Genomic DNA, 14078 nt, shown 5'->3' on the forward strand with positions numbered 1-14078 from the left:
TCCGCTCATATAAAGCCTAGGCTGCACGTCTATAGTCGTATGTTCTACCACTTCTTCTTGGCGGAGTTTATTTTTGAATAAGATTGGGCAAAAGACGCCAGTAGAAAAAGAAAACTCGACAATGTTCACTGATGTGCCGCTCGCTCGCTTGCGCATGCTATATCCACCACGTGCACCGCAATGAAAGCGATGGCAGTGCGAAAAATCCCGATAAAGCAGTGCAACATTGGTCGGGGAATTGTTTTGGTATACCTATATTTTTTATAATCTCACATGTCGTCTTCTTATTGCGGCTGAATCGAAGGCAGAAAATGCAAGCAAATTATTCGGGCGCGCGGTCCACTGCGTGCCGAAGCGCGAGCGTTGAAGAAGAACTCTGACGATATTCTCGGCCGCGCAAGCACCTCCACCACGTGCTCCGCAATCAAATCGATCACAGTAAAAAACGTTTCGATAAAGGAGTGAAACGCTGCTCGGGGCAGTTATTTGAGTAACAAATTTTTCAGTCTCTTATGCCATGATCTCATTTTGAGCGAAGCCAAGGCAGACGACAGAACGCGGTCTACTGCGCGCCTAAGGGCTGGCGTTGGGAGCGTCTGCTAGCTTCCTGGTGCCTAGGTGCCGCCACCATCGGCGCCCTGAAGGAGACGGGGGAAGGAGCACCGGCATAGGAGAAGAATGGAGGAGATGTTACTTTTAGTTTATTGAGGGGTTTTACCTTGGATGAAGGAAAAACTAAGGAGAGACGATTTCCACACAAAACCCTGGGAGGAACGTATGGAGGAAATCACGTGGTTTCTCTCGATCAAGAGGCCATCTTATCCGGGCGGCTTAGCAACGGCGTCGTAGTTGCTGTTTACAAAACGGGCGGAAGCAGACGGCCGCGGCGTAGCATTTGCGGTGCGGCGTAGGCGTACTTTCGTCAACTGCTCGAGTTTGTTTTCGATCGTGCTCACAGGCTAACGTTGGCGCCGTTCGCTCACATCTCAGGTGGAATTCGCTGCAAAACTCTCGTTGTTGCGTGCATTGATTTCAACGTGCTCGGCGACCACGATCGCACGGGCATTTAGTCCACTGGGTCACTGCTCGCAGCCGTCGGGAGACCGCCGCTGCTCACTGAGGAGCATTCGCGCTGTTCGTTCACCAGTGATTCAATACGGCGTGCGCTAGAAAGGTTGTCGGCGTATTGTGCGCACGTTTCGCGTCCTGTGCGTGCAGTGCGCGTGTGCCATTCGCGCTCCCGTTTCCATTGGCAGTGAAACCTTTTTGCTACTTATGCATGTTCTTGCAACGCTCCAGCGATTGTCAGTGGTGTTGGTATAACTGTCATTTTCGTTTTTAGGCGATTGCGCTTGTGTGAGAGGGGGGGCCTATGTCATGGGCGGAGGGCGATATTTTAAAGGAAGCAGCGGCGCTCGCTTTGCTCTTAGTATACAGAAACTTTGTTACATGGCCGTTTCAAGCGAGTAACGTTTGAAGCGTCTAGCGAGCTATTAGCCTCCGGGACGTGCCGGGCTCTAGTGTATATATTTGTTCATATCGTGGCGAAGTCTGTGTTTCTGGTCGCGCGCTATGTTTAGACCGGTTTCCTGCAGCAGGTTTTCAATTGCTTTTCTAGCTTATGTCATGGTCAAGAAGTGCGAAAAAGGCGGATCTCCAACTGAATTTGGAGGCCTTTTGTCACATTTGTATTGTGCCCATGTCCTGTGGCAGTGTTATTTGGGGTAAAATGTACTTAGTGAAATGAGGATCCATATGTGCGCTGAATTTCATAGATTCCTGTGGTTATGTTGAAGAAAAATAATTTGATGCATTCATTACGTACAATACATCGGCTTTCATTTTGTTTATTTTTGATCACAAGTAAAGTGTGCTGCTATGCAGCGACATTATACAAGCTAGTATTTCACCAAGTAGCGAAAAGCGCTGCATACAGCGGCAGCTCTGCACATTAAGCATGAAACACAGCATTGAAATGATGCACAACACCATAAAACTTATACTGCAGTCACTGAGTACTCCTAAACTTCTAGAAGTCTGAAAAGCTATGGTATTATGCACCCCAACAAACACAAAACCTCCTCAGAAACTCCAAAAAAGGATGGAATGTCCCAGTCCCAGTACAGCATTTATCAAACGTTTCCAGACCATAGAGGCAAGACATAGAAACACAAGAAAAACGCAGTGCTCCCACCAAAGGTCTAGAAACGTTCTTTCGAGAGTTTTAAGCAGCAACGAAAAAGAATGAATGCATTTTTGTCCCAGAAAGGTAACTGGGTATAACGTTTCGGGACCAATGGTTTTCAACAAGAAATAAAAATTCACAGCTCGCTCTCTTTTCTCTCTCCCTCGCGCCACAAGCTGCGGAGAGAGAAAGTTTTCCTCTTGCACTCGCCGTTATGAGAGATGAAACAGCAGTTTTATTCGAACAGCCGAAGGAAACGGTAAACCCCGCATCTCTCTCGGCGCATGCGTTTCTCGCACGTGGGCCGTCGGCTCCATGCTGCAGGCAGGCGGCGGCGGTCTGCATTTTCATCGCGCCGCCGGCAGCGGCGGTCACCAGCTTTCACGTCTTCTAGCGTTTTCCCAGCTTGCGCCCAACTTCAACATTGTGTGGTGGTCCCTCCAGGCGTCTCCGACTCTCGGCACTCCTCGCTGCGCCGCTGTCTAGCAGAAGTGCAATAATGGCCTCCCGTCGCTCGCCCGGCTTCCTCGCTGGACGGACGCCATTTTGCGCGCGCTTATTCGCACTGCCAGAGACGTTCGAGCACATGTCCCAGCGCGCGGCAGTTCTTGCTCTCGTCACTGCGCCAACTGGGCTGTCGTGGACTTCGTAGCTACGGATTCACGGAAGTTTTCCCGCGCACCTCGGCGTGCCTACACCATTCCTTTTGGAACTGATGCCACGGCGGCGCATCGCAAGTCCTTTGCGCAGCTCCACGGCCCTACTGATGCCGCTATTCGAGGCGGCGTTCGCGGCAGCGGAGTTCGTGGCAATAGGTGACTCCTCGCACGCACCCTGCATTCCTCAGCGCCTCCGACGACTGCAGCACGTTGGTGGTGGCAGAGTGGCCGTCTACTACGGTCTGAGGCGGGAAGGACCTTCGGAGACCCACCACTCTCTTTCTGCGAGTGCCCATGGACTAGCCTGCTCTACCTACTTCGCCACCGCGCAGCCATCCTGCCGTAGCGGTATAGTTTGTGCAGTGTTCGCGTGGTTATATTGACTCTCTCCCACTGGATTAATCGTGCCTTGATCTCGACTCCCAAGCTGGACTGTGCCGCATGCGTGGTCTGCCGCACCATGGATGCAGCGCGCCACCGCACGTACCTGAGCACGTTCACCTTCCCGCCTGGCTCCAAGCAGTCTTATCCCCACACTTAGTCACAAGAAAATAAAACTCCCAGGATCGTTACGAGGGTGTAACGCGTATGTTTGAGCGCTCGCTGTGCTGTGAGAAGGCGCAGGACAGAAGCCTGCGTTTAATTTATGCATGGTTTCAGCTGTTGCAGCCTATTTCATCCCTGGGTTCCCGTAGGCAACGTCGTCAAGGTATGTTGGTTTATTTTAATTATTTTATTTATTTATTTATTTAGGCATACTGCAGGCCCTTTTCGCACTTTTTTATTTTCGCCTAGCAGAACTAATATTTTTTTTCTGTTTTGATAACATGTCGCTGAAGCTTGCTCCGAGTCTCTAAGCGTGAGGGGGGTTTCAACTTGAAGAAAATCCGTGACCTGAAACTGCGTGTCTGCAGCGTACGCCCATCCCGTGTTTTCTTTTGTCACCCAAGTTGCTCATTACATACGTTTGCTTTTACGTGTGCATATCTGCTTTTGTAAACCTTAGAATTCTCGTTTAAGGTGCATCAACTTGCTGCCGCTATTCTGTTTTACTTGCTTCATATTGCAGATTTTTCAGGGCTGGAGAAAAAAGTGGCCATCATTATATGCATGGCGCCGTAGTGTATGTACACTGTGTATTAAATGGTGCATACGTTTGCGTCTGCTGTTTGTATTCATTCAGATTTGCGCCGTTGAACGCAAGTTTTGTTCGGCACGGACTTTCAATTCGGTCTGTATTGTTTTTCTTTGACTGAAACATCAATGCATTTTGATTGTGGTGGTGTAGGTGCGGTCGCCGGCATGGACGACAAGATGCAATTCGTGCTAAGAGCACAGCTAGTAAACTGAAATTATTTCTGTATGGCGCTGCTATTTGCTCTTATATGGGCCAAATCGGGTGACTTTTTGAGTTCATATTTCCTTTGTGTGCAAAATGCTAGGACATTTCACGTAAACGGATAAGTGCAGAACGGCCGAGCCAGCACGCATTCAGACGAGTGGAACGGTGGATTACACCATCTGTAACGTAAGTATGCACCTGAAATTTGTCACATATGTGCGCTTGGACGCCTGCAGGCTGCATGAAAAAGGAGGAATAATTTTATTGAACCGGAGCCGAAAAATCGAGCATTAACCTTTTTGGGCTTTCCATGGGACGCACATCTTTTTGGACATTGCTAGTTGTGGGGACGTTTTTAAGATGTGTTCGGGAAAAATGAGCACCTCTTGGGGAGATTCCAGATGTCCCGATGGGTCATTTTTGGGAGATTTTGAGGAGGTTTTGTGTTTGTTGGGACAATACTAGATCTGTGAATATGTGAAACATGCTATGTTGCCATGCTACAAAGGGTGGATTTATGGAGGGGGGCAGTCACATTTTAGACATATATTCGTTGGGCTTTTTTCATTGAGAAAAAGGTGTTCAGAATGGATGTCCTGTGGAAAATTTCATATAAATCCTCCCCTGCTGTCTACTATATGCACTTTGGCCCTCTACGTTTCTGTCACCTGTGTGCGTGGCTCTTGGAGTTGTGAATCAAAAGTGTTTGCTGGCACGGCCACCATTACAACACGTTATGATATTACATTTTGCGTTCAGGGTCAAGAACTCAAACTTTCTACTATATTTGCCCATCCTCACTGCGGTGTGAGAAAGCATTCCTTGCGTGACCAGCCGCCAGAAAACATGTACTTCATGAAATTTTTACGTTGAGAAAAGGGCGTTCAGAGTGGTTATCCTATGTAAAATTTCAGTCTTTTGGAGGGAGGCGACACCAGCACCCCTATAAATCCTCCTCACCGTCTACTATATGTCCTTTGGCCTTCTCCGTTTCTGTCACCTCTATGAGTGGCTCTTGGAGTTGTGAATCAAAAGTCATTGCTGGCACGGCCACCATTACAACACATTATGATACTACATTTTGCGTTCAGTGTCTTGGGGAGATAAATACGTTCTCCCCACTTAAGCGCGGCTGACACGGTTCGAAACCGCCGGACCCCGTCCCGTGGTCGCGTACGCTACCGAACGCAAGCCGACTACGGCGGGCCTTGCTCTGAGGGAACAAAGGAACAACACACTGGCTGACGCAAACAAGGCATTTATTGCTACAACAAGAGTAACGCCAGCTAGCAACAAAATACACTCAGGAATCGAGGACGTCCGACTCACCAGCACGGTTACGAGCGAATGTTCGCCCACGCTAGGGCAAGGGGAAAAATCCGAGGCCAGACGGGACGAGCTGACGGGAACATGTTTCCACACGAGGTCGCCCGCCGGCGAAGAGCGGAGATGCGCGCGACACGTCCGCGCGCTTTCCCGGGCCCAAGCAGAAGACAACCGCGTCTCCCCCGCGTGCGCGCAGCAAACACCCCATCCGTGGCGTTCGCATCGCTGCGATGCCAGCGCCCTCCCCTGTTACTTAAAGTAACACCACTAAGGGGGGTGCATTGCGGGGAAGCTAACCACAATGAAAGAGTTTAGGGTGCATTGCGGGTAAGCGAACCAAAGGGATAGCGAACCACAGGGGATAAGCGAACCACAGGAAGCGAACCACAGGGGAATAGTGCGTAGTAGAACGGCAGATTGGGCGAGTTGGTGTTCCATGGTGACAAGTACAATTTGCCCATCCTCACTACTCTATGAAAAAGCGTTCCTTGCATCACCACCGCACGAAAAAATCCTATGAAGATAGGTATAGTATTTAAGACCAACAGCAAAATACTGCATAATTTCTCTTATCTTCACTGCTGCAGCAGAAGACACTGTTGACACCGCCAGCTTCCCAAACATAAGCATTGGAGGCAGATTGCAACAATCAGCAACAAGAGCTGCATTAAAAGGCGGGTTGAACACTAAGCTGGGCTGTTACCATGCATGGCAGCATTGTTCACGACTCAGCCGAAAGCACACAAGTGCACACTCATCCAGCATAAAACTGAGAGGTTTGTGCTATCCACCAGAGAGCGCGATAAAAGTGTGGCCAGTGTGTGGGACACTTTTATGCGAGCATAGCATGAAAACAACCCAATGTCAATAACCTTGCTCAAGAATCTCATGCATGAATCTCTAAACTCATTCTAGCAAAGAAGGATTTTTGAAGCGAAAAGCTTCACTAGGCTCGTCACCACCGCGCTTCTCGTGGGCCACCCCTGGGCGCCGCCGTGGCGCGCTCTTTCCCTCCTCGCCACCCCTTCCGTTCTCCTCCTCGCCAACGGTTTACCCTTCGCCGCTGATGCGCGGTCTCCCTCGCAGTCCGAAGAGAAGGTTCTTTCGCAAGGTGTTGCGATAACGCGTGAGCGGCGGCGGCGGCCGTAGAAGAGGCGCAGACATTCACCATGAAAGGAAGAAAAGAAGACCTAGATGTGATAGCGGGGGAGTTGGCTCAAAATCTACACCACTATCGCGGTGCTCCTAGTGCCTTGTGCGCGAACTGCGCACAAAGTCTTTATCTTTATATTTGTTTTTATCTTGCCCTTATAGGGCAAGCGCTTTAATGAAATGCTCGATTCATATCATTTTCCTTTTCTAGCGGAATAACTAAGCAGGTCTAAAAAAAAGACGTTTCCAGTGGCTGTCTAAAGTTTATCCGGTATTCATAAATGGCAAAAAGGTACCGATGATGAGAACGTGGTCATTTTTAAATGGGATTTTTAACCTTATGCGGCTTGCATGTGGCTTGCCATCCCGCGTGTGCAGTTGCTCGGACTAAACATCCTTTTACTGTTGAATACGTATCTGCAGGCTAGTTGGTGGGACATAGTTGCAACAGCAACGCATGGAGGTGGTAAAGAAAGTAACGCAACCAGCCCCTCTGGCTGCAGCCATTTCGTTATTTTTGTCCGTATGCTTACATGCGCTGCTCTTTCCAAGTTGCTTGTATTGTCGGGAGAGCGAGGAGAGAGTAAAAAAAACTGTAGAGCACTGCAGTGTGCTGCATTGAAGAAATGCGAAAGCATTTGATTTTGAACGCCAGCAAATGTTCTTTTTTTTTTGCAAGTCATCGTTCTGTTACATCAGTACACATCCCCCGCACTCTTCACCGTCGTACACTACACAACGCGTTAACTTCGTGCCCCCCGAACACGCCAGAACCAACGACCCTTCGTGGCGTATGCGTCGACTGCCCGTCTGGCACACAGAGGGCTCGAGTTCGAACCGTAATGCCGGCGAATTTCTTTCTTTCGATTGTTCATTTTCGTGCGTCCGCACTAAAATGCCTACCGACACGCTCTGCTGAAAGGTCCTGTACACGCCATTCACCAGACAAGAAATGCCTTCGCTTTAAAAGGTTTTTGGACGAACTGGAAAACGGCTACCAATTTGTGCTTGCTCATCGAACCAAACAGAGGAACTTGTTTGCCACCATGCCTTGCTCAGTTTCTTGGGCTCGATAATTTCCCGGCAAGTAACACTATCACATCCAGAGCTTAAGCAAGACGGAAACGGATAGCTACATACGCACGATGGATATCGAATCGATAGTGGCTGCTGAGTCACCAGGCACTTCCGGCCGAGCGCTGAAAGCGTGAAAACGGACATATCGATAGCGCTTCCGACAGAAATCAAAAGAGCTGTAACACATGGACTAGGACGCTAGCCTCCTTGTGCGACCACTTGCTTTTACATCGGGTTACACGCGTAGCTGAAGGATTTCTTCATTCCTGCTTGCAATGTTTCAGTTACGACGTCTTTGTTATATGATTGTTCAAGCAAAATACTGATTCGATGCTTAATCATTGTTTTTTGAGTCATTCCTTTTTTAAATGAATTAAATCATCGTAGCCTGTGCTTGTTTTGTTTATCCAAACATGTGCCTTAATTCTTCGACTCGGAGGACTTCTGTCAGTACGACCGCATCATGTGTGCAGCGTTTAGGCTTTCTCCTTATGCATAGTTTTCCCGTCAGTAAAAACAACCTGTCCTTCCTGCAACCATCTTGGGCCAACTCTTTTTTTTCTGAGCGTCTTTTATTTACTGAAAACATAGAAGGAATGAAGTATCTGAACTTGAGATGGTTTCGTCAACAAATAAACGCCGAAAGGCACCGACGGTGGTATAACTTGTACCTCATTTACTCACCTGCCTTGGACGTATTCTTTTACTCTGAAGACCCATCGCCTCTCTTGTCACGTGGTGCATTACTGGTCCAGCGACTAACGACAGAAACTAGAAACAGGCATGGAAATAATGAGACATTAGCCTGTAATGCTTTTTCTTTGCTTTCTTTCTTCTTGTGGTTGTACCCGTCCTGGTAGATCAGTGACTTTAGCGGTCGCATGCTGATCTCAAGGTTGCGGGTTTCAATCCGATCGCGGCGACGTGTTTTGATGAAGACGAAAAGACAAACACGCTGGCGTGCTACGCTATGGCAGCATGCGTTAAAGAACCTTAGGTGATCTAAAATATTCCGGCTCCCACTACAACGGCGTTCCTTATGAAGGACGTGCCGATTAGCTATGTTAAAACGCCACATGCCACAACTTGTGCCTTAAATATTGTTCCCCAGGGCTGTTGCAATACTAGGTTCAGTAACAAGTCGTCCACAGGCACGCTTTAATAGCTATTATCCATCTATCTCCGCACACAACGATGTCCAGCATTTCTGGACAAAAATTTTGAATATTCATGCGAAAGCACTATTCCAACGGGTAAACCCCGAGCAAGATATTAAGATGCTTGTATGCTAGCGGTGTTTGGGGGTTTGTGCCAAGTGAAAGAAATTAAGAAAAATAAATCAAATAAACATCAGTGACTGACATTTGAACCCGCCCGGCGCGAAAAGACCACCTTCGCTGGCATTTGCGTGAGAGTACTAGGTTGCCGCCACTTATTTTTAAACATGGTATTTATTGCAGTATTCAATGTTTTATGTGAACTATGTACTGCAAATAATGAAATAAACAGTCGCAAATCAAAACAATGTATAATACGAGACATGTAAGCAGTCAAGCACGAGAAAGGGCGCGACATAGGCCAAGGATTGTTGCATCATAATACGACACACATCAGGAATGATGCACTAAGGCACTGAAGAGCACAGCACTAAGTGGTTCCCACTCCGCTTCAAATTCAGTCGGGGCATACAATTCGTTTAGATGAACAATCATTCTTCTGAAGTGGTCTCTTGCAGAAAGAGTAGGCTTACAATGTAGGCCTATCATGCGCGTCTTCCAGGTGATGTGCAGTGCATCCAGAAAGAACATGTTTAAACGTTCAGCAACAAATCGCAGTGCGGTGGCATATCGCAAAGAACGCGGTGTAAAATTCAGTTTTTTTTTTGCAATGTCCGTTGCAAGATATCTCAAAAGCGCACTGCATCTTTGCAGTTAACGAGACAATGCTCAATATCTTCTGAAGCATAACAAAACCGGCAATTAACCATGGACGCAAAAATGGCCTTGTTTTTCTAACCGCGCTTTAACAGGCAATGTCTCGCTATGTAGCTTATAGAAAAATGTCTTAGTACAAGGCGAGAGGGGCATTTTATGCTCTCTTTTGAGTACGTCATGATCCTGTAAACAAATATACATAGAGCGGTACCTATGCAGAGGGAACAGCATGCAGATTAAATCCTTATACAAGCGTGTCATCTGCATTGAAAACAGGGACTCAGGGGAGAAAACAACAAGCAGGAAACGAAGAACCAAATACAACTCTTGCATGAATTCCCATAAACACGGACGACCAGAAATATTAGAAGACACAGCGATGCTCGGTAAAGCATGAACTGAATTTACTTGCAAGAATGCACGCACTGTTGGGTGGGTAGCGTCATAAAAAAACATGAATCGCGAAACCATCTGTCGGACATACAGGCGGACTAAACCGAGGCCGCTAGCGCTTACAGGTCGGAAAATGTTATCATGCCTCATAGATTCACAAGACGAATCTCGCAAAAACGTTGTGAAAACTCTGTGCAAATGTTGGATATAAAGTCTTGAGCAATTATTAATTTGGAGCACATAATAAATTTTAGTGGCGAGATGCAGATTACATGCGGTCGTTCTTCCAAAAATCGACATATCATGGATCACAAAAGTATGAGCATAGCGCTGAAGAGCTGGTACGCAGTCCTTCCAGTAATGTGCACTATGGTTATAGGCACTCAAAGGAACGCCGAGGTACTTTGCTTGCCTGCATTTCCGTTGCATAGCAGCATATTCAGCAGGTGTGGATCCACAAGTTCCAAAATAGAGACAGCAACTCTTAGAACGATTAGTGTGAGCTCCCGAAACTGAACCAATGTCCTCCGTTTAATCTAATAACTGTCTAGGTGCTTGGCTTATCAGCGCAGGAAATCGCGAGGTCATCTGCGTAAGCCAATACCTTTAGTTCGTGACCCATAATACAAAAACCACGGACAGCTGCACTGTTTATAACACTTGGACAAAGTGGCTCCAAGAATAAGGCGAACAGAAGCCGGGACAGTGGGCAACCTTGTTTTACAGATGACTGAATGCAGACTGGTTGTGAGAGAGAGCCATTTAAAATTAAACGCGCGGAACAGTTTCTGTAGCAAAGACGTATACCAGAAAAAAAATTCAGCCAATGTCGTCGATATTTAAAAGAGAAAAAATAAATGAGTGCCACACTCGATCGAACGCCCTTGCCAGATGAGTCTGCAGCAGGGCTAGCTGATCATGGGCGTCGCAGCAGTACTGCAACACCGTGCGGGCAACATGTAGAGTAGATTGTAGTGACCGTCCCCTCAGGCCACACGTTTGATGAGGTCCAATCAATGTAGAGATTGCAAGCTCTAGTCGACTGGAGGGTACTTTAGAGAAAAATCTGATAATCAACATCAGAAAGCCCTGTCGGCGTGTAGCAATCTACAAACCGAGTTTTTCGTTATCATTAGTTTTAGGTATTAAGCCGTAACGGCTTATGGTAAATGACGGCAGCCGAACTGCTAAATACTCTCGCGCTGTGCATTGCACGTCGTCTTCGTCATCAACTAACGCTACTGTCAAGTTAATATTCGCCCTTTGATGTATGTGGCAGTAGCGACAGAGATGTGCACGGGATGCGTTCACGTGGACAACGTTTTCACAGAAACACGGGACTAGAGCGATATGCTTTGGCGTTGACAGCATTGCTCCAGAAACGTTGAACTGGAGCACGGGCCGCTGCCGTAGATTGGATAAATTTGGAGTAACGAGGAAAAAGTTGAAACCTGGCATAACTGGCACCATAGGTCAGTGGACACCTCGATCGCGCTTCCCGGTACGTGACAGTGGCGTCCGCCTGCACAAAAATGTGCCTTCGCACAATATCTCATGCATAGCGATGCTATTAAAATACCGTAGGTCCTGTTATTCACATATTCAAGGTGATGGTCCATTCTTCCGCTGTGTAGCAAAATCTTTCTTTATAATTGTTTCCATCGCTCGCATCGAGCACTTAGGACTGCTATATGAAAGCAATGGGGAACGGTTTTGACGATAGCAATAACGTTAATAAAAAAAATTCAACCCTGCAGACGAGAAATCTGCGGATATATTGATTGCTACAGTGAAACCTTAGAATCCATGAAAAAATTGCGTACATAAACTCTTTGCAGTTCAAAAATGGTTTTGTCCGGAACTGTTCGGTACGCACACATTTGAGTGCCATTAAAAGGGATCTTCTCTCTCACTTCTAGTTTTTTCTGGCGCTGAGGTTTTTGCTGCTGAGGTCATGTGTACACGATAGCCACAATATCGATGATAACGCACGGAAGTTGTCCCATTGTGAGCGCAATAAGCAGAGCATAGAATTCAGTGAAGGTGGAAGAAGCATCCATAGCCCTTGCCATACGTTGGAACGCAAATGCAACAGTGATGTCCATATCTCAAACAATAGTACGGAGTCCCATCAGAGGACGAAAAACGTTCCTTGCTGGAATGGGCTAAAAGAAGTACTAAACCATGTAATAGTCATCTGGGGCTCATCTGGGACTCTGAGGCTCGAGCCGCACTTTTCCAAGGCCTGAGTACACAGCTGTGAAACCCTGTTGACAACGCATCAAGCTGGCTACTAAGCTACGCGCACATCACCTAATATTATAGGGTGAACTCAAGAGTTTTTTCCATACCTAGCAGAAATCTTAATGGGGGAGAATACCAAACATTTTTAGGAGAATACAAACTGACTATCAACTCCAGTATAGTCACTCTGAAGAAACGGTAGCCCGACATACACTACCCAGGAGCGCTAAGATGCCACCGTGCGTAGCGAAGACCCCGTTGTCCGCAAGAACCTGGCGGACAGGGGACAAGCAACGCTTCAAACCATGAAGCTCACGGACAGAGGCAAACCAAGTTTTAAGCTCTGAATAGGATGCTTTTCCTACTTTTTCTCGGGGCGTGAGGGAAAGAATAGAGGGAGTGAAAGAAGGGAGAGAAAAAATTACGAGGGCGCTTAAGATTTGCCTTGAGAGTAGACGCGATCGTGCCACTTCCCCCTTTTTTTTTAAATCACTACAACATCCGTATACATCTCCAGAACACTTTGCTGTCACACACACCATAATCCGTGCACTTGGTGCCACTGTAACACGCTTGAACCAGCGGCCCTTTGCGTCGTAAACAGAGTAGTATATTTGGTTTACCGACACATGACATACTGAAGAATACGTAATATGCCCCTCAATAAATGTGCAGCAACATTGTTATATAAGCTACACACACATTGCCGGTCAAAACATGGCTAGAGAAAAAAGTATTTTTGTCTCTAAGGCAAATGTCGCCTTTGTGATGGTCCTGAAAGGACTGAGCATTGTTTCGCCCACTGCAAAGATGCCATACCCTTCCGGAACATAATACAAAGGACATTGAAAAAAAGGCAGGTTGGCGCCGCATTCTGTACGATATCTCACTGCACTGCCATTTGCTGCTGAACCCTTATACATGTTATCTTAAATTAGACTACACACCTCTGCTAAACACACATGATGGACCTACATTGTGAATCTGTTGTTTCTGCAAAAAAAAAATCATTTCAGTAGAATGATTGCACGTCTAAAAAATTGTATTCCCTGAAAGAGTTCGAACTGAAGTGATACTCGCTCTTAGTACTGTGCTCTATGTTGCCTTTCTACTAGTTCTTTGCTGCTTAAATGTCTTGTATTATTATGTATTAGCTATGTGCTCTTCATTGACTCTTTTCTCATGCTTGGTTGCTCAGGTGTGTCGATATTCCAGTGTTCCTAATTATTGCGCATAGCTCATTTATATATGACCTCGCATCAATCCAATAAATACAATGTTTAAAAAAAAGAGCAATCATTTGTGGCATATGCGTTGTGTGCCCGCCTGGTGTGCAAAGGGCCTTAGTTCCAACGCCAGTGCCGGCGGATTCCTTTTTTTCACTTCAAACTTCCGGGAATATTTCCGTAATTTTTCTGAGGCCTTCCTGTCAACTCTATAGTTTACGACGACGGCTTTTCGATCGAACAATCCGCATACGCTATCGCGTAAAAGTGGTGCGGCAGTGGACTGCTCCGGATTGATTTCGACCACCTAGGGATCTTGAACGTGCCATCACGTCAAAGAGGTTTTGACCTCCACCAAAACACGGCCACCGCAGCGGGGTTCAAACCCGGGAGCTCAGGCTCAGTAGCCCAGTGCGCTTAACAGCTCGCGACAAATAAGCGAACGGAGAGTTTCACACAGACAGTTCTGGATTCAGCGTTTGTGGAATCAGCGTTATGAGGCGCCTCTTTGTTTCATTTTCTCAATGTGCAACCTGCGTA

Source organism: Amblyomma mixtum, chromosome 2 (assembly GCF_055824585.1).
Source record: "Amblyomma mixtum isolate Tamu chromosome 2, ASM5582458v1, whole genome shotgun sequence".
Lineage (NCBI taxonomy): Eukaryota > Metazoa > Arthropoda > Arachnida > Ixodida > Ixodidae > Amblyomma > Amblyomma mixtum.